The 20,228-nt window shown below is 40.1% G+C and overlaps 1 protein-coding gene across 2 annotated transcripts in view; it reads left to right on the plus strand.

Annotated features, from left to right (window-relative positions):
* Window positions 1-20,228, plus strand: part of SLC9A7 (solute carrier family 9 member A7) — a 188,760-nt gene that overhangs the window by 98,372 nt on the left and 70,160 nt on the right. The window lies entirely within an intron of this gene.

The following is a 20,228-nucleotide window of genomic DNA, read 5'->3' on the forward strand; positions in this document are numbered from 1 at the left end:
CAGCCACTCTGAAAAACAGTCTTGCAGTTTCTTATAAAACTAAAGTTGAAATTCCGTATGACCCAGCAATTTTATTCCTGAGGATTTATCCCAGAGAAATAAAAACTTATGTTTACACGAAAACCTGTATGTGATTATTCATAGCTACTTGTAATAGCCCCAAATTGGAAACAGCTAAAATGTCCTACTACAGGTAAGTGGTTAAATGAATATCCATACCATGGAATGCTACTCACAAATAAAATGCAACAAACTATTAATACATACAACACTCTGGATGGATCTCAAAGACATTATGCTGAGTGAAAAAAATCCAATCACAAAAGGTCACATACTGTATGATATAATCTATATAGCATTCTAGAAATGATAAAATTATAGGGATGGAGAAAAGATTAATGGTTTCCAGGGATTAGGGATGTGAGAATGATAGGGAATGAGTGTGACTATAAAGGGGAGATTTTTTGTGGTGATAGAACAGTTCTGTATCTTGATTGCAGTGGTGCTTACCTGAATCTACACATGCAATAAAACGACATTGAACTATACACACACATTGTACCAATGTCATTTTTCTGGGTTTGATATTGTACTACATATATAACCAGTGGAGGAAACTGGGTGAAGGTACATGGGACCTCTCTGTACCAGCTTTACAACTTATGGGAATCTATAATTACTCCAAAATAAAAAAGTTTTTGAAAAGTGATTGTGATTATTGAAGGTCATTGTGTTCAGCAGCAAGGTGTGGCCTAAGCCCTGAGTTATTTAAAATACCAAATACTTTTACCAATAGTGTTAGTAGCTCCCTTCCTCCCCCATTAGGAGGGGTATTTTGTGAAAATTTAGCCTCCCTAAAGGCCTTCCTCCATCAAGCCAAGGATCTTGTTTCAGCTATCTTGCTGAATAGGAGCTAAAGGAAAATTTTTCAGTGAACCTAGAGAAGGGAGATATTGACTGCCATTAAAACTCTATAGCATCCTTAGGAACTAGATAATGCCTTCCAAATTGAGAAACTGCTAGGTACATCAATCCAGAAAAAAAAAAAAGAAACACATTACCTATATCAGGAATGAAAGGGGGAACATCATAACAAGGCCCTTCAGACATAAAAAGAACTGACTATAGGTGAATACTACAAACAACTTTGTGAAATTAAATTTGACAACCCAGGTGAAATGGGTAAATTCCATAAAAGATACACACTACCAAAACTCCATCTCCGTCAAGTAGCCCCATCAAAGTGGCTTTAGCCTGGGGGAGAAGCAACTGCTCCTCCCTTGGGAATTTTTTTTTTAATTTATTTATTTTTTATTAATTAATTTTTGTTACAGATGTTTCTCCTTTTCCCCCCACTGATTCCCCCCTCCCCCTCCCTCCCTGCCCTTTCCCCAGTTTGTTGTCCATGTCCACTGTTCATGCATAAATGCATATAAATTCTGTGGTTTATCTCTTCCCCACCACCCCCCTATTTAGGGGATTGTCAGTCTGTATCCCACTTGCGCGTCTCTGGGACTACCCCCTTCCTCAGACTGTTATGTTCATTATATTCCACAAATAAGTGAGATCATATGAAACTTGTCTTTCTCTGTTTGGCTTGTTTCACTTAGGATGATACTTTCCAGGTCCCTCCATGTAGTCTCAAAAGATAAGAGGTCTTTCTTTCTTACAGCTGCGTAGTACTCCGTTGTGTATATGTACCACAACTTTTTGATCCATTCGTCTACTGATGGACACTTGGGCTGTTTCCAGATCTTAGCTATTGTCAATAGTGCTGCTACAAACATGGGGGTACATGTTTTCTTTCTGGTTGGTGTTTCAGGCTTCTTAGGATATATTCCTAGAAGTGGGATCACCTCACACCTGTCAGAATGGCTGCCATCAATAAATCATCAAACAACAAGTGTTGGCGAGGGTGTGGAGAAAAGGGGACTCTTGTACACTGCTGGTGGGAATGCAGACTGGTGCAGCCACTATGGAAAACAATATGGTATTACCTCAAAAAATTAAAAATTGAATTTCCATTTGACCCAGTGATCCCTTGGGAATTTAATACCACCCGGCTGGAGAAGCACAACTTGAGGCTCATTAAGAGCCAGAGACAACCTGCCAGCCAGTAGGCAGAGAAGAGCCTCTGAAAGCCTTGAGCTTTGGACTTGGCTCTCAGTGTTGGGGGTACTGGCTCTGGGGACTGAGCTGTGAAGGCTGAGACCTGGGTTCCTATGCTGAGCCACTCTCCCATCCTTCAGTAGCCATTGCTGTCAAGTAGCCCCATCAGAGGGGTTTGAGCCAGGGGGAGAAGCAACTGCTCCTCCCTTGGGAATTTAACACCACCCAGCCCGGGGAAGTGCAATCTGAGGCTCATTAACAGCCAGAGACTACCAGCAAGCCAGTAGGCAGAGTTGAGATTCTGAAGGCTTTGAGCCATGGGCCTACCTCTCAGTGTTGGGTGTCATGGCTCTGGGAACTGAGCTGTGAAGGCTGAGGCGTGGGTCCCTGTGCTGAGTCAATAACCCACACTGCAGAAAACATTTTCTTCTCAAAGCAACTTTAGCCCAGGGGAAAGCAATTTCCCCACCCACTGGAAAACCTCTTACCTTGCCCACCTGTGGGATTTTTCATTCAGCTGAGGGTTACAACCTGAGGCTCATTAAGTAACTGAGACTAATAGTCAGCCTGCAGGCAAAAGGTCTGGAATAATTGAATCTTTGCTTGGCCTGCACTTCTACCCAGGAAAGTAAGCCTAGACATTAGTGTTTAGTGTGGTCCCTTCCATACTCATCCAAACCCAGCAGAGGGAGCCATAATCAGTGGAACACTGACAGTGACAGGGAAAATTTGGCAGACTCCAGACCCTGCTGAGACAGCCAAAATGCTGAAACAAATAAACAAATCCCCCCAAAAAACAAGAGAATTCTATAGAAGAAGGGATAAATGAAATGGAGTTAAGCAAGTTATCAGAGGTAGAGTTCAGAGTAATGATTATGAGGAAGCTCAACAGCATGAGTCAAAATATGGAAACAATGAAATCAACCAATTGGAAATGAAAAACCACCAAGTGGAAATGAAGAATGACATAGCTGAAATAAAGAACACATCGGAAGGACTAACCAGCAGATTAGAGGATTAGATTAGCGAATAACAAGACAGGGGAGAAAAAAGGCCCCCAATCAGAGAACCAAAAAGAAAAACAATTAAAAAAGAGGAGAAAAAATGGCGGCGAAGTGAATGGAGCGACACAGACCATCTCCCAAGACCAAACTGGATTTACAACGAAAATAAAGGCAAACCGTCAGGAAAGGGCAGCCGAAAGACATCTTGGAGGACCACTTAACCAGAAACAACCACTCAATCCTGGTAGGCTTGCGAGGACAGGAGAGGGGATCGAGAGCCCAGGGTCCACAGTGGCTGGGCAGGGGCCAGGGAACTTGGCGGGAAGTTAATCCTACCGTCTCCCTTCCCACCGTGCACGGGCCCTGGAAACTCTGTAGCTGGCTAAACTCTCTGCTGGAGCTGCACAGACTCGCGGCCCCAGGGAACTTGACGAGACCAGGGAACTGGGCGGGAAGTTACTCCTACCGTCTCCCTTGCCACCCTGCACGGGCCCTGGAAACTCTGTAGCCGGCTAAACTCTCTGCTGGAGCCGCACAGACTCGCGGCCCCCAGGGAACTTGGCGAGACCAGGGAACTCTGCGGGACCAGGGAACTCGGCGGGAAGTTAATCCTACCGTCTCCCTTCCCACCCTGCACGGGCCCTGGAAACTCTGTAGCCAGCTAAACTCTCCGCTGGAGCCACACAGACTCTGGGGCCCCAGGGAACTCGGTGGGACCAGGGAACTCGGCGGGACCAGGGAACTCGGCGGGAAGTTAATCCTACCGTCTCCCTTGCCACCCTGCATGGGCCCTGGGAACCCTGTAGCTGGCTAAATTCTCCGCTGGAGCTGCACAGACTCGCAGAGACCAGGACACTAGGCGGGACCAGGGAACTCGGCGGGAAGTTAATCCTACCGCCTCCCTTGCCACCCTGCATGGGCCCTGGGAACTCTGTAGCCGGCTAAACTCTCCACTGGAGCCGCACAGACTCGAGGGCCCCAGGGAACTTGGTGGGACCAGGGAACTCGGTGGGAAGTTAATCCTACCCTCTCCGTTGCAACCCTCCATGGGCCCTGGGAACTCTGTAGCCAGCTAAGCTCTCGGCTGGACCCGCACAGTCTCCCGAAGACCAGGGGACTCGGCGGGGCCAGGGAACTCGGCCGGAAGACAATCCTACCGCCTCCCTTGCCACCCTGCATGGGCCCTGGGAACTCTGTAGCCTGCTAAACTCTTGGCTGAGGCCCACAGACTCGCAGGCACCAGGGGACTCGGCCGTACCAGGGAACTCAGCGGGAAATTACTCCCACCACCTCCCTTGCCACCCTGCACGGGCCCTGGGAACGCTGTAGCCTGCTAAGCTCTCGGCTGGAGCCACACAGACTCCCGGAGAACAGGGGACTTGGCGGGATTAAAGTGGGTCCTCCCTGGTGCATCCAAACCCAGGAGAGGGAGCCACAAACAGCAGAACACCAACACCCACTGGGAGAACTTGGCAGACTCCAAAGCCCACTGTGATGACCAAAATGGTGAGAAACAGAAACAAAAGCCAAATGAAAGATCAAGAGACCTCTACAGAAGATGAAATAAATGAGGTGCAGTTAAGCAAGTTAACAGAACTAGAATTTAGAGCCATGTTGTTGCGGAAGCTCAACAGCATGTGTAAGGACATGAGCAACATGAGTAAAGACAGAAATGTTTAAAATAAACCATCTGGAAATGAAAAACCAACAGGAAGAAATGAAGAATGACATATCAGAAATGAAAAACACACTGGAAGGTCTAAAAAGCAGAGTAGGGGAAGCTGAGGACCGGATCAGTGAATTAGAAGACAGGCTAGAAGAAATCAACCAATCAGAAAACCAAAAGGAAAAAACGATTAAAAAAAGGAAGAGAGCTTAAGAGAATTGTGGGACAACTGGAAATGGAATAATATTCGTATCATAGGAGTCCCTGAAGAAGAAGAAAGTAAGCGAGGGCTAGAGAATATATTCAAAGAAATAGTGACAGAAAACTTCCCTAATTTGGTGAAGGAAGAAGGCATTCAAGTTCAAGAAGTGCAGAGAGCCCCAAGGAAGAAGAACCCAAACAGGCCCACACCAAGACGCATAGTAATCAAACTGCGAAAAATTAAAGACAAAGAGAGAATCCTAAAAGCAGCAAGAGATAAGCAACAGGTTACCTACAAAGGAACCCCCATAAGGCTCTCAGCTGACTTTTTACAAGAAACACTACAGGCTAGAAGGGAATGGCATGAAGTAATCAAGGTCATGAAAAACAAGGATCTGAATCCAAGACTACTCTACAATACAAAATCTATGGGATGCAGCAAAAGCAGTTCTGAGAGGGAAGTTCATAGCACTACAGGCCTACCTCAAAAAAGAAGAAAAATCTTTAATAGACTACCTAACCTCACAACTTAAAGAACTAGAGAGTAAACAAAAAGAAAACCCCAGAGCAAGTAGAAGAAAGGAAATAGTAAGGATCAGAGCAGAAATAAACGACATAGAGACCAAAAAAACAATTCAGAGGATCAATAAAACAAAGAGCTGGTTCTCTGAAAAGATAAACAAGATTGATGGACCCTTAGCTAGACTCACCAAGAAACAAAGAGAGAGAACCCAAATACACAAAATCAGAAATGAAACAGGAGAGATAACAACTGACACCACAGAAATACAAAAGATCGTTAACAAGTACTATGAACAATTATACGGCAACAAATTCGAAAATCTAAGCGAAATGGACAAATTTCTAGAAACACATAGTCTCCCAAAACTGGATCAGGAAGAGATTGAAAACTTGAACAGAACAATAACAACAGAAGAAATCGAAGATGTAATCAAGACTCTTCCAGCAAACAAAAGCCCAGGCCTGGATGGCTTCACGGGGGAGTTTTACTGAACATTCAAAGAACTAATACCCATTCTCCTCAAACTATTTCAAAAAATTCAAGAAGAAGGAAGACTTCCAAACTCGTTTTATGAAGCCAGCATAATTCTAATTCCAAAACCAGAAAAAGACACAACAAAGAAAGAAAACTACAGGCCAATATCCCAGATGAACATAGATGCCAAAATCCTGAACAAAATACTAGCAAATCGAATCCAGCAATACACCAGAAAAATTAGCCACCATGACCAAGTTGGATTCATCCCAGTGATGCAAGGCTGGTAGAATATTCGCAAATCCATAAATGTGATACACCACATAAATAAATTGAAGAATAAAAACCACATGATCATATCAATAGATGCTGAAAAAGCCTTCGACAAAATCCAGCATCCATTTCTGGTAAAAACGCTCAGAAGTGTGGGAATAGAGGGATCATATCTAGACATAATAAAAGCCATATATGAAAGACCTACAGCCAACATCATACTCAATGGGCAAAAACTAAAAGCATTTCCCTTAAGAACAGGAACAAGGCAAGGATGCCCACTTTCGCCACTCTTATTTAACATAGTACTGGAAGTCGTAGCCACAGCAATCAGACAGGAAGAAAAAATAAAAGGGATCCAAATTGGAAAGGAGGAAGTGAAATTGTCATTATTTGCAGATGACATGATACTGTACATAGAAAACCCCAAAGACTCCACCAAAAGCTTACTAGACTTAATAAATGAATATGGCAAAGTAGCAGGATACAAAATTAACGTCAAGAAATCGATGGCATTCTTATACACCAATGATGAACTCACAGAAAGAGAAACTAAGCAAACAATCCCATTTTCCATTGCGGCAAATAAAATTAAGATACCTAGGAATAAACTTAACCAAAGAAATAAAGGACCTATTCGCAGAAAACTACAGGTCTTTGAAAAAAGAAATAGAGCAAGATGTAAAAAAGTGGAAGCACATACCCTGTTCATGGATTGGGAGAATTAACATCATTAAAATGTCCATATTACCCAAAGCAATCTATAGATTCAACGCAATCCCCATCAAAATACCAACGGCATACTTCACAGAACTAGAACAATTACTTCAAAAGTTCATATGGAACCAAAAAAGGCCTCGAATAGCCACAGCAATCTTGAAAAGGAAGAACAAAGTTGGAGGGATCACAATACCAGATTTCAGGTTATACTACAAAGCCACCATAACCAAAACAGCCTGGTACTGGCGCAAGAACAGGTATATAGACCAGTGGAACAGAATAGAGAACCCAGAAATGGACTCAAGGCAATTTGCTCAATTAATATTTGACAAAGGTGGCAAGAGCATACAGTGGAGTAAGGACAGCCTGTTTAATAAATGGTGCTGGGAAAATTGGACAGCTACTTGCCGAAAAATGAAAGTAGACCATCAACTTACACCCTACACCAAAATAAACTCAAAATGGATAAAAGACTTAAATGTGACTCATGAATCCATGAAAATCCTAGAGGAGACTGTGGGCAACAAAATCTCAGATATCATACATAGCAGAATTTTTACTGACACATCACCTAAGGCAACAGAAACAAAGGAGAAAATGAACACATGGGACTACATCAAACTCAAAAGCTTCAGCACAGTGAAAGATACAATCATCAAAACGGAAAGGCTACCCACTGTATGGGAGAACATCATTGCCAATGATATATCAGATAAGGGGTTAATTTCCGATACATATAGAGTGCTCATACAACTCCACAAAAGGAAGACAAAGAATCCAATTAAAAAATGGGCAGAGGAACTAAATAGACACCTCTCCAAACAGGACATACAAATGGCTAAAGACATATGAAGAAATGTTCATCATCACTAATCATCAGAGAGATGCAAATCAAAACAACAATTAGGTATCACCTCACACCTGTCAGAATGGCCGCCATCAACAAATCATCAAACAACAAGTGTTGGCGAGGGTGTGGAGAAAAGGGGACTCTAGTACACTGCTGGTGGGAATGCAGACTGGTGCAGCCACTATGGAAAACAATATGGTGTCACCTCAAAAAATTAAAAATTGATCTTCCATTTGACCCAGTGATCCCACTTCTAGCAATATACCCTAAGAAGCATGAAACACCAATAAGAAAGAATATATGTACCCCCATCTTTGTAGCAGCACTATTTACAATCGCTAAGATCTGGAAACAACCCAAGTGCCCATCAGTAGGCGAATGGATCAAAAAGCTGTGGTACATATACACAATGGAGTACTACGCAGCGGTAAGAAAGAAAGCTCTCTTATCCTTTGAAACTACATGGAGGGACCTGGAAAGTATCATCCTAAGTGAAACAAGCCAAACAGAGAAAGACAAATTTCATATGATCTCACTGATTTGTGGAATATAATGAACATAACAGTTTGAGGAATGGGGTAGTCCCAGAGACGCGGAAGCGGGGTACAGACTGATAATCCCCTAAGGAGTGGGGAGGTGGGGGAGGGATGAACCACAGAACTTATACGCATGTATGCATGAACAGTGGACATGGACAACAATCTGGGGAAGGGGCAGGGAAGGAAGGGGGAGGGGGGAATCAGTGGGGGAAAAAAGGAGAATCATCTGTAACAAAAATTAATCAATTAAAAAAAAAAAAAAGAAGACAGTTTAAGAGAGCTGTGGGGAATATGAAACTTAACAACATTCGCATCATAGGAGTACCAAAAGAAGAAAATGAGCAATGCTTAGAGAATATATTTGAATAAATAGTGGCAGAAAACTTCTCTAACTTGATGAAGGAAAAAGGCATAAAGTTCAGGAATCACCAAGATCCTCAAGTAAGAAGAACCCAAAGAGGCCCCCACCAAGACACATAATAATTAAAATGCCAAAAATTAAAGAAAAGAAAGAATCTTAAGGGCAGCAAGATAAAAGACAACAGTTTATCTACAAGAACTCTCATAAGACTGTCAGCTAATTTCTCAACAGGAACACTACAGGACAGAAGGGAATGGCATGAAGTATTCAAGACAACGAAAAACAAGATCAGAATCCAAAACTACTCTACCCAGCAAAGCCATCATTCAAAATAGAAGGTGCAATAAAGAGGTTCCCAGACAAAAAATAGGTTAAGGGAATATATTAGCACTAAACCAGCACTGCAAGTAATGTTAAAAGGACTTCTGTAATTGGTAGAAGAAATATATAGGGAAACATAGCCATAATAAATAAAAATGGCAGTAAATAAGTACATATCAATAATAACCTTAAATGTAAATGGGTTAAGTGCTCCTATCAAAAGACACAGAGTAGCTGAATGGATTAGAAAGCACAACTCATATATATGCTCTTTACAGATACCCATCTTACAACAACAGACTTACACAAGTTGAAAGTGAGGGGATGGAAAAAATTTTTCCAAGCAAATGAAAAAAAAAAAAAAAAAAAAAAAGCTGTTGTACCAATACTCACATCTGGTAAAATAAACTTCAAAATGAAGACCATAACAGGAGACAAAGAAGGCCACTACATAATATTGAAATGATCTATCCAACAGGAGGCTATGACCTTGGTAAACATATATGCACCCAATATAAGAGCATCACAATATATTAATAACTTGTGGAGGCTTTCAAAGGAAAAATTGACAGCAATAAAATCATAACAGGGGACTCCAACCCCCTGCTTATATCACTGGATAGACCCTCTAGACAAAAAATTAGGAAGGAAACAGAGACTTTAAATGATGCACTAGATTAAATGGATTTAATAGATATTTACAAAGAATTATACCCCCAAACTGCAGAATTCACATTCTTCTCAAGTGCACATGGGACATTATCAAAGATAGACCACATGGTAGGCCACAAGCTACATCTCTGCAAGTTCAAGAAGATTGAAATCACATCAAGCATCTTCTCAGATCACAATGGTATGAAACTAGAAATTAATTAAAATGAAAACACTAAAAAACATGGAGGGTAAAAAGCATGTTATTAAACAATGAATGGGCTACCAATGAGATCAAGGAAGAAATAAAAAACTTCCTGGAAATCAGTGAAAATGAACACACAACACAAAATCTATGGGACACGGTGAAAGCAGTCCTGAGAGGGAAGTTCAAAGCACTACAGGCTTACCTCAAGAAACAATGAAAAATTTTAATTGACTATCTCACCCTACAACTTAAAGAACTAGAAAGTAAACAAGAAGAAAAACCCAGAGCAAGTAGAAGGAAAGAAATAGTAAAGGTCAGAGCAGAAATAAACAACATAGAGACTAAAAAAAAAAAACAATTCAAAAGATCAATGAAACAAAGAACTGGTTCTTTGAAAAGATAAACAAGATTGATGAACTTTTAGCCAGACTCACCAAGAAACAAAGATAAAGGACCCAAATAAGCAAAATTAGAAACAAAAGAGGAGAAGTAAAAATGGACACCTCAGAAATACAAAGGATTGTTAAAAAAATACTATGAACAATCATATGCCATCAAATTGGACAACCTAGGCAAAATGGACAAATTTCTAGAACCACACAGTCTCCCAAAACTGAACTGGGAAGACACAGAAAACTTGAACAGACCAATAACAAGTAAGGGAATTGAGGATGTAATCAAGACTCTCCCAGTAAATAAAAGCCCAGGCCCGGACGGCTTCAAAGGGGAGTTTTACTGAACAGTCAAAGAAGAACTAACAACTATTCTCCTCAAACTATTCCAAAAAATTCAAGAACAGGAACAAGGCAAGGATGCCCACTTTCGCCACTCTTATTTAACATAGTATTGGAAGTCTTAGCCACAGCAATCAGACAGGAGGAAAAAATAAAAGAGATCCAAATGGGAAAGGAGAAAGTGAAACTGTCATTATTTGCAGATGACATGATACTATGTGTAGAAAACCCCAAAGACTCCATCAAAAATTTGATAGACTTAATAAATGAATTTGGCAGAGTAGCAGGACGCAAAATTAACGTCAAGAAATCGATGGCATTCTTATACATCAATGATGAACTCACACAAAGAGAAACTAAAAAAAAATCCCATTTACCATCACCGCAAAAAAAATTAAGATACCTAGGAATAAACTTAAACAAAGAAACAAAGGACCTATTTGCGAAAACTACAGGTCATTGAAAAAAGAAATAGAGGAAGATATAAAAAAGTGGAAGCACATACCTTGTTCATGGATTGGAAGAAGTAACATCATTAAAATGTTCATACTATCCAAAACAATCTATAGATTCAATGCAACCCCCATCAAAATACCAACGACATACTTCACAGAACTAGAACAAATACGTCAAAAGTTCATATGGAACCAAAAAAGACCTCGAATAGCCACAGTAATCTCGAAAAAGAAGAACAAAGTAGGAGGGATCACATGACCAGATTTCAGGTTATACTACAAAGCCACTGTAATCAAAACAGCCTGGTGCTGGCACAAGAACAGGCATATAGACCAGTGGAACAGAACAGAGAACCCGGAAATGGACCCAAGGCACTTTGCTCAATTAATATTTGACAAAGGTGGCAAGAGCATAAAGTGGAGTCAAGACAGCCCCTTTAATAAATGGTGTTGGGAAAATTGGACAGCTACATGCAAAAAAAATGAAACTAGACCATCCACTTACACCATACACAAGAATAAACTCAAAGTGGATAAAAGACTTAAATATGACTCATGAATCCATAAAAATCCTAGAAGAAAATATAGGCAACAAAATTTCAGACATTATACACAGCAGAATTTTCACTGATACATCACCTAAGGCAACAGAAACAAAGGAGAAAATGAACACATGGGACTACATCAAACTCAAAAGCTTCTGCACAGCAAAGGATACAATCATCAAAATGGAAAGGCAACCCACTGTGTGGGAGAGCATAATTGTCAATGATATATCAGATAAGGGGTTAATTTCCAATACATGTAGAGTGCTCATACAACTCAACCAAAGGAAGACAAAGACCCCAATTAAAAAATGGGCAGAGGAACTAAATAGACACCTCTCCAAACAGGACATACCAGTGGCTAAGAGACATATGAAGAAATGCTCAACATCACTAATCATCAGGGAGATGCAAATTAAAACAACAACGAGGTATCACCTCACACCTGTCAGAATGGCTGCCATCAACAAATCATCAAACAACAAGTGTTGGCGAGGGTGTGGAGAAAAGGGACTCTCGTACACTGCTGGTGGGAATGCAGACTGGTGCAGCCACTATGGAAAACAATATGGTGTTACCTCAAAAACTTAAAAATTGGGCTGCCATTTGACCCAGTGATCTCATTTCTAGGAATATTCCCTAAGAAGCCTGAAACACCAATCAGAAAGAATATATGTACCCCCATGTTTGTAGCAGCACTATTTACAATAGCTGAGATCTGGAAACAGCCCAAATGTCCATCAGTAGACGAATGGAGAAGAAAGATGTGGTACATATACACAATGGAGTACTATGCAGCTGTAAGAAAGAAAGATCTCTTATCATTTGGATGACATGGAGGGACCTGGAAAGTATTATCCTAAGCCAAACAAGCCAAGCAGAGAAAGACAAGTATCACATGATCTCATTTGTGGAATATAATGAACATAACAGTCTGAGGAATGGGGTAGTCCCAGAGACGTGCAAGTGGGGTACAGACTGACAATCCCCAGAAGAGGGGTTGGTGGAGGGGAGAGAAACCACAGAACGTATGTGCATGTATGTGTGAACAATGAGTGGACATGGACAACAAAGTTGGGGACATGGTAGGGAGGGAGGAGGAGTGGGGAGTCAGTGGGGGAAAAAGGAGAAACATTTGTAATAAGAATAATTGGATTAATTAAACAGACAAAGTAAATAAAGGCCATATATGAAAAACCTACAGGCAAATCATACTTACTGTGCTAAAAGTAGAAGCATTTCCCTTAAGAACAGGAAGAAGATAGGGATGCCCACATTTGCCATTCTTATTTAACACAGTACTGGAAGTCTTAGCCATAGCAATTAGACAAGAAGAAAAAATAAAAGGGATTCAAATAGGAAAGAAAGAAGTGAAATTGTTATTATTCACAGATGACATGATATTGTACATAGAAAACCCTAAAGATTTTATCAGAAATCTACTAGATTTAATAAATGAATTTTGCAAAGTAGCAGGATACAAAATTAACATCCAGAAATAGATGGCATTCTTACACACCAATAATGAACGCTCAGGAAAACTAAAAAATAATCCCATTTACTATTATAGTAACAACCAAAAAGATATCTAGGAATAAATTTAGCCAAGGAGGTAAAAGACATGTTCTCAGAAAACTACAGGACATTGAAAAAAGAAATAGAGGAAGATACCAAAAAAAAGTGGAAACATATACTATGTTCATGGATTAGAAAAATCAATATCAGTAAAATCTCCATAGCACCCAAAGAAATCTATAAATCCAATTCAGTCCTTATTAAAGTACCGATGACATATTTTAAAGATCTAGAACAAGTACTCCAAAAGTTTATATGGAACCATATAAGACCTTGAATAGCCAAAGCAATCCTGAAAAAGAAGAACAAAATGGGAGGTATCACAATACCAGATATGAAGTTATACTACAAGCCATTGTAATCAAAACAGCCTGTTACTGGCACAAAAGCAAGTATATAGATCAATGGAACAGAACAGAGAACCCAGATATTGTCCAATACTATATGTACAATTAATATTTGACAAAGGAGGCAAGAGTGTCCAATGGAGAAAAGACAGTCTCTTCATTAAATGATGCTGGGGCCCTGGCCGGTTTGGCTCAGCGGTTAGAGCATCGGCCTGCGGTCCTGAGAGACCTGGGTTCGGTTCCCGCTAAGGGCGCGTACCTCGGTTGCAGTTTGTCCCCGGCCCTGGTCGGTCGTGCGGGTGGCAGCCACTCGATGTGTTCCTTTCACATCGATGTTTCTCTCTCTCTCTCTCTGTTCCTCCCCCCCCCCCACTCTACCTGAACAAAAAATGGAAAAATGTCCTCGGGTGAGGATTAAATAAATAAATAAATAAATAAGTGAATAAATAAATGGTTTTGGGAAAATTGGACAGCTACATGAAAAAAAAGAAAGAAAAGAAAAGAAACTAAACCACCAACTTAAACCATACACAAGAATAAACTCAAAATGGATAAACGATTTAAAGGTAACCCGTGAAACCATAAAAAAGTCCTAGAAGAAAATGTTGGCAGAAAAATTTCAGATATCATATGTAGTGGAATTTTCACTGATACATCACCTAGGGCAAGAGAAACAAAGGGAAATAATTAATCAATGGGACTACGTCAAACTTAAAAGCTTCTGCATGGCAAAAGAAACCAGCATCAAAATGAAAAGGGAACCCACTGTCTGCGAAAACATATTTACCAATGACACATTGGATAAGGGGTTAATATCCAAAATGTATAGAGTACTCATACAACTCAACCAAAGGAAGGCAAAGAATCCAATTAAAAATGGGCAAAGGACCTGAATAGACAGTTCTTCAAACAGGTCATACAAATGGCTGGGAGACAGAAGAAAAAATGCTCAACATCTCTAATCATCAGAGAGATACAAATTACAATGACTATGAGATATCACCTCGCACCTGCCAGAATGGTGGCCATCAACAAATCTTCAAACAACAAGTGTTGGTGAGGATATGGAGAAAAGGGGACTCTAGCACACTGCTGGTTGGAATGCAGACTGGCGCAGCCATTATGCAAAACAATATGGCATTTCCTCAAAAAATTAAAAGTTGAACTACCATTTCACCCAGTGATCCCACTCCTAGGAATATAGCCTGAAACACCAATCAGGAAGAATATATGCACCCCTATGTTCATAGCAGTGCTGTCTACAATAGCTAAGATCTGGAAACAGCCCAAGTGCCCATTAGTAGATGAGTGGATTAAAAAGCTGTGAGAAAGAAGGATCTCTTACCCCTGGAGATGACATGGCGGGACCTGGAGAGTATTATGCTAAGTGAAATAAGCCTGTCAGAGAAAGACAAATACCACATCATCTCACTTATTTATGGAATGTAATGAACAAAATAAGCTGTTGACCTAAAGAGATCCAGAATCGTGGAAGTAGGGAACAGACTAACAAACCTCAGAAGGATGGGGGTCGGAGGGGATGGGTAGAGATAAACCAAAGAACTTATATGCATTTATGCACAACCAGTGAACATTGACATTAGGTTGTAAAGAGCAAGAGGGGGTGGGAGTGGGAAGGAGGGGTTGATTGGGAAAAATGGGGGACATCTGTTATACTTTCAACAATAAAAAAAAAAAAAAGAGTTACCAAAACTGACCTGAGAGAGAAATGTTGAACAGCTCTATATTAATTAAAGAAATTGAGTTCCTTTAAAACCTTTCTACATTTCCAGATGGCTTCACTGGTGAATTCTATCTAGCAATTAAGGAAGAAATAATACTAATCCTATATAAACTCTTTCAGAAGATAGAGGAGAGAGCACTTACGATTCATTTTGTTAAAGCAACTCTGCAGTTAGAGTTTTAAAAATTATTTCCAGCTAGCATAAGTATATTTATACTTTATGCAGCATCTGACACAAATTCTATAAGAATGTCAGGGTAGTAGATTAGCTTCCATCCCTTATCCCTCAGGTTTCCAACTCATTGATAAACAGACCCAAGAACTGACTAATAATTGAATGATCCATTTATGACCTGAAGTCCCTGGTAGCGCATGATAGATGATGTAGTTTAGTCCTTAGTTTTGGGGCTGCTTGCTACACATGAAAGATAGAAGCCCTTTAGCTGCCAGGTCAGTCATTGTTCAAGTAGGGAGGCTGAAATGGAGAGGTCCTAGAATTGCTGGGCCTGCTAAAGGCTGCCTCTTTTGCTCACAACATGGAGACTAGAAGAGCAAGAACAATCCCCCACCTTGCACAAGAGAATCAAGAGTGCAAGTCAGGTCAAGCCAATCTCCTCCTTCATAAATCAAATGACTCCTTAATGTATTGCCTTTGGGTGAAGAGGGATGAAACATAAGTCCCCTTTCTATGATGAGTGCTTAAGGAGCAGGAGGCTGTGTTGCACACTAGCTCGACATACATTTGTGCACTACTGGACATGTAGTGAGTGTCTTGCATTTTACTCATGATGAACCCGAACTCAGAATTATTAAGTGACATCTATGAGGTTACATAGATGATGTGGAACTGAGTCAAGGTTATGGCCTGTCTGTCTGACCCCAGGGCCCAGGGTGTTCATCTGTGCTACACTCTCTCTGGAATTAGGTTTTCTGTACAAAGAGAAATGTCTTTTTTCTGACTAATCTATTGGGTTGCCAAAAGTCATCTGAATCTATGTGTCAACTATTGACATGTAACAGATAATAGATGATTTTATGGATATAAATAATGTTATTTAAATGAAGAATTTGGGAACTCCTCTTAAGATCAAATGGTGATGAATAATTTGGTATTTTAAATAACCAATCTTAATGTATAACCATAGTCATAGTTGCTTTTAAATGAAACCAAATCATTGGTTGTGATAACCCTCTAATGAATGGAAAACATTTTGGTATTTTCCCAGCCTTCCCTTTGTCAGCTTCATTTTTCAGAAGAAAAACAAATAACATTCTCGGCCAGTTACCAATTTAAAAAACTTTTGAAACGCTGGTCTTTTAGGTTACTAACTATTAGTTTAGTTGCTTTCCTTATTTTTTTTTTTTTTAAGATTCTCAAATTTAACATCTTTATTTATTTATTTTTATTTTTTCAGGTGCTAATATTTTATATTTTTTAAATTTATTTATATATATATATATGTTTTTGGTTACAGATGTTTCTCCTTTTTTACCCCATTGGCACCTCCCTCCCCATCCCCCCCACCCCGTCCCCGGCTTTGTTGTCCATGTCCATTGGTTATGCATACATGCATATAAGTTCTGTGGTTTATCTCTTCCTACCCCCCCACCCCCTCTTCTGAGGGATGTCAGTCTGTGCCCTACTTCCATGTTTCTGGGTCTACCGTATTCCTCAGACTGTTATGTTCATTATATTCCATATATAAGTGAGATCATGTGGTATTTGTCTTTTTCTGCTTGGCTTATTTCACTTAGGATCACTTTCCTTTTTAAATGGTCATTATAAAGGTCAGCTCTTACATGGTTACCCTCTCTGATTAAACCTTCTGTCAATTGAATGTGTAATAAATATTTCACCACTTACTACAGACATGTAAACAGATATATTCAGACTCTTTGATCTATGTACATATAGTTGTCATGCAGACATGGCCTTGTTTTTGCTAAGTTGAAGAGTATCATTGCAATTAGCTTTGATTTTTGTGCTGCTGCTCATGGTTTGCTTTCAGGGCATTGGTAGAGAAGGAATTCACCTATAGAAGCCTTCATTTTTGGTGAGCTCGCCCCACCACACACACACACACACACACACACACACACACACACACACACACACACATATTAAAATTTGTCAGTGGCAGAAGATGGGAATTCCCAAAGAGTAGGAATGCTAGGTTTAGAATGGTAGGAATTGCTATGTCAGGTGGGTTTTCATCATAAGCAAACGTTCTCATACTGATCTGTCTTAGGCTTATATGCTTAAAGGCTTTACCAGGGCATACCATCTCCTTTTGTCTCTGTTTCATTCTGTCATGGAGAGGGAAAACTAAGGGAGACTCTATACCAGACATGACCATGTGAATCACATATGACTGTGTCAACAGTCATGACCAAATAAAAAGATGAAAGATATAGGATTCCACTAGACACCTGTTTTTTCTTTCCTAAAAGGATGTGGTGGGAATTGAGAAGGGTAGCTTGTGCAGTGAGAGAGCAATGCCCTGGGGTCAGAGCACCTGCTTTCCAGTTCTGGTGCTACGGTTTGGTGGCCGGGTGACTTCAGGCAGCTCTCATCACATGAACCTTTGATGCCTAGATGTCTCTTATATAAAATGGTTTAAATAACACCTTACTGATGGGGTTGTTATGAGAATTGGATAGGGTAATAAATGTGAAAGTGTAGTTGATTCTTGAATAACATGGTTTGAACTGCATGTGCCATTTAATATGTAGATTTTTTCAATAAATATTGTAAATGTATGTCTTTTTCTTACGATTTTCTTAACATTTTCTTTTCTCTAGATTACTTTATTTGAAGAATACAGTATATAATACATATAACATAGACAATTTTTGTTAATCAATGTTTATTTATTGGTGAGATTTCAGGTCAACAATAGGCTATTAGTAGTTAAGTTTTTGGGGAGTCAAAAGTTATATGCAGATTTTTGACTGTGGGAGGGTGGGTTTTCCTAACCCCTAAATTGTTCAAGGGTCAACTGTACTTTTGTGAACCATGAGGTATACAGTTAAATACTAGGTGTAATAATATATGAGTAAGAGGCATGTTATACCTTTTCAAGGTACAGTAAAATTTCATTTCATATCTGCAGATATAAATGGGGATTCCTAACTGTGTGTGTTTGTGTGATTTTAGAATATATTATGAATGCATTGTTGGTGGCAGATTTACTTTCCTAAATTTTGCTTTTACTAATATCAAATATGAATTCACTTAATATATTTAAACTAACCATAAGAATGGTTATCCAAAAGAAAGCTGAGTGGCAAGGGAAAGCTCATCTGTTTTTTTTAATTGAATTTATTGGGGTGACATTGGTTAATAAAGTTATATAGGTTTCAGGTGTACAATTCTACAATACATCATCTGTATATTGTATCGTGTGTTTACCACCCCAAGTCAAGTTTCCTTCTATCACCCTTTATCTCCCCTTTACCCTCTTCTATCTCCCCAATCTCCATTCCCTCTGGTAATCACCATATTGTTATCTGTGTCTATGAGTTTGTTTGCTTTTTTATGTTGAAGTCCTAACTCCATACCTGAGAATATGACCGCATTTGGAAACTGTTTTTTTTTTTTTTTTATCCTCACCCGAGGACATTTTTGCATTTATCTTCAGATAGAGCGAGAGGGAGAGGGGGGAAGAGAGAGAGAGAGAGAGAGAGAGAGAGAGAGAGAGAGAGAGAGAGAGAAACATCTACTGGTCACCACCCATTCAACCCCAACCAGGGCTGGGGACAAACAGCAACCAAAGTACATGCCCTTAGCAGGAACCAGACCAGGAACTCTCTGATCCACAGGCCAATGCTCCAACTGCTGAAGTAAACCGGCCAGGGCTGGAGAGTCTTTTTAAAACATTTATTGGTGTGGATGATATTGGTTAATAAAATTATATAGGTTTCAAGTGTACAATTCTACAATATGTCATCTGTATACTGTATTGTGTGTTCACTACCCCACGTCAAGTCTCCTTCCATCACCATTTATCCCCCTATATTCTTTTCTACCTCCCCAATCCTCTCTTCCTTCTGGCAATCACCTCTATGTCAACGAGTCTCCTTTTTTTTCTCTGCTTAATCCATTCACCCTTCTCACCAGCCCCCAACCCTTCCCCTCTGACAGCTGTCAATCTGTTCTCTGTATCCATGAGTCTGTCTTCACTTTGTTTGTTAGTTATTAAAATTTGTTCCTGAATACTTCACATGAGTTTCATTGGTCTCATGTTTCATCCTTGATGCATTCTGAGTCCTCCCTGATTTTAGCCCTTGCTGGAGCTTTTAGAGGCAAGTAGGCTCACAGTTGTTGATTTTTTTTTAATCTAATTTTTTAAAAACATTGGTGTATGAATGCATTAGCTTAAAAATGACTGGTTTAAGAGTCAAACATAGTGTATCCATAATATATCAGGTAGCACCCTTATTTGGTGACTGTGGTATGGCAAGCCCTTGAAGGCTTCTCTTCTGAGCAGGTGGCTTAGGGACAGTAGGCATTCCTTGACACCTTCAGCCTCAAAGAAAGGCAAGCATTCATTGGGGAAGGCCAACCCAAGTCCTAAGATCCTCTGTCTGGAATGCAGGCCAGTGGATGCCCGCATCCCTTTGTCTGGTCATACTTCATCATGGCTGCTTGATCCAGGCTGAATTCTTCTCGTACCTTGTCTGTCCCTGATGTTGCTCAGCTGGCATGCTGGGACTCTCCTGCTTTTTTGCATTTTAAGATAAAGTGTTCTTGGCCCCTGATTAATTAGGGTGTTTGGGGGATTTTGCTTGTCTGTTTTTGTTAAATCGTTCTGATTGTCCAATGAAAACAGCATATGCTTTGAGGAGTAAGAACCATGGCTCAGGATCCCAAGAACAGGGATTTTCCCCATTAGAATATCCCAAAGGCTTAATTATTTATGAGAGTA

This window comes from Molossus molossus, unplaced genomic scaffold, assembly GCF_014108415.1.
Source record: "Molossus molossus isolate mMolMol1 unplaced genomic scaffold, mMolMol1.p scaffold_m16_p_2, whole genome shotgun sequence".
Lineage (NCBI taxonomy): Eukaryota > Metazoa > Chordata > Mammalia > Chiroptera > Molossidae > Molossus > Molossus molossus.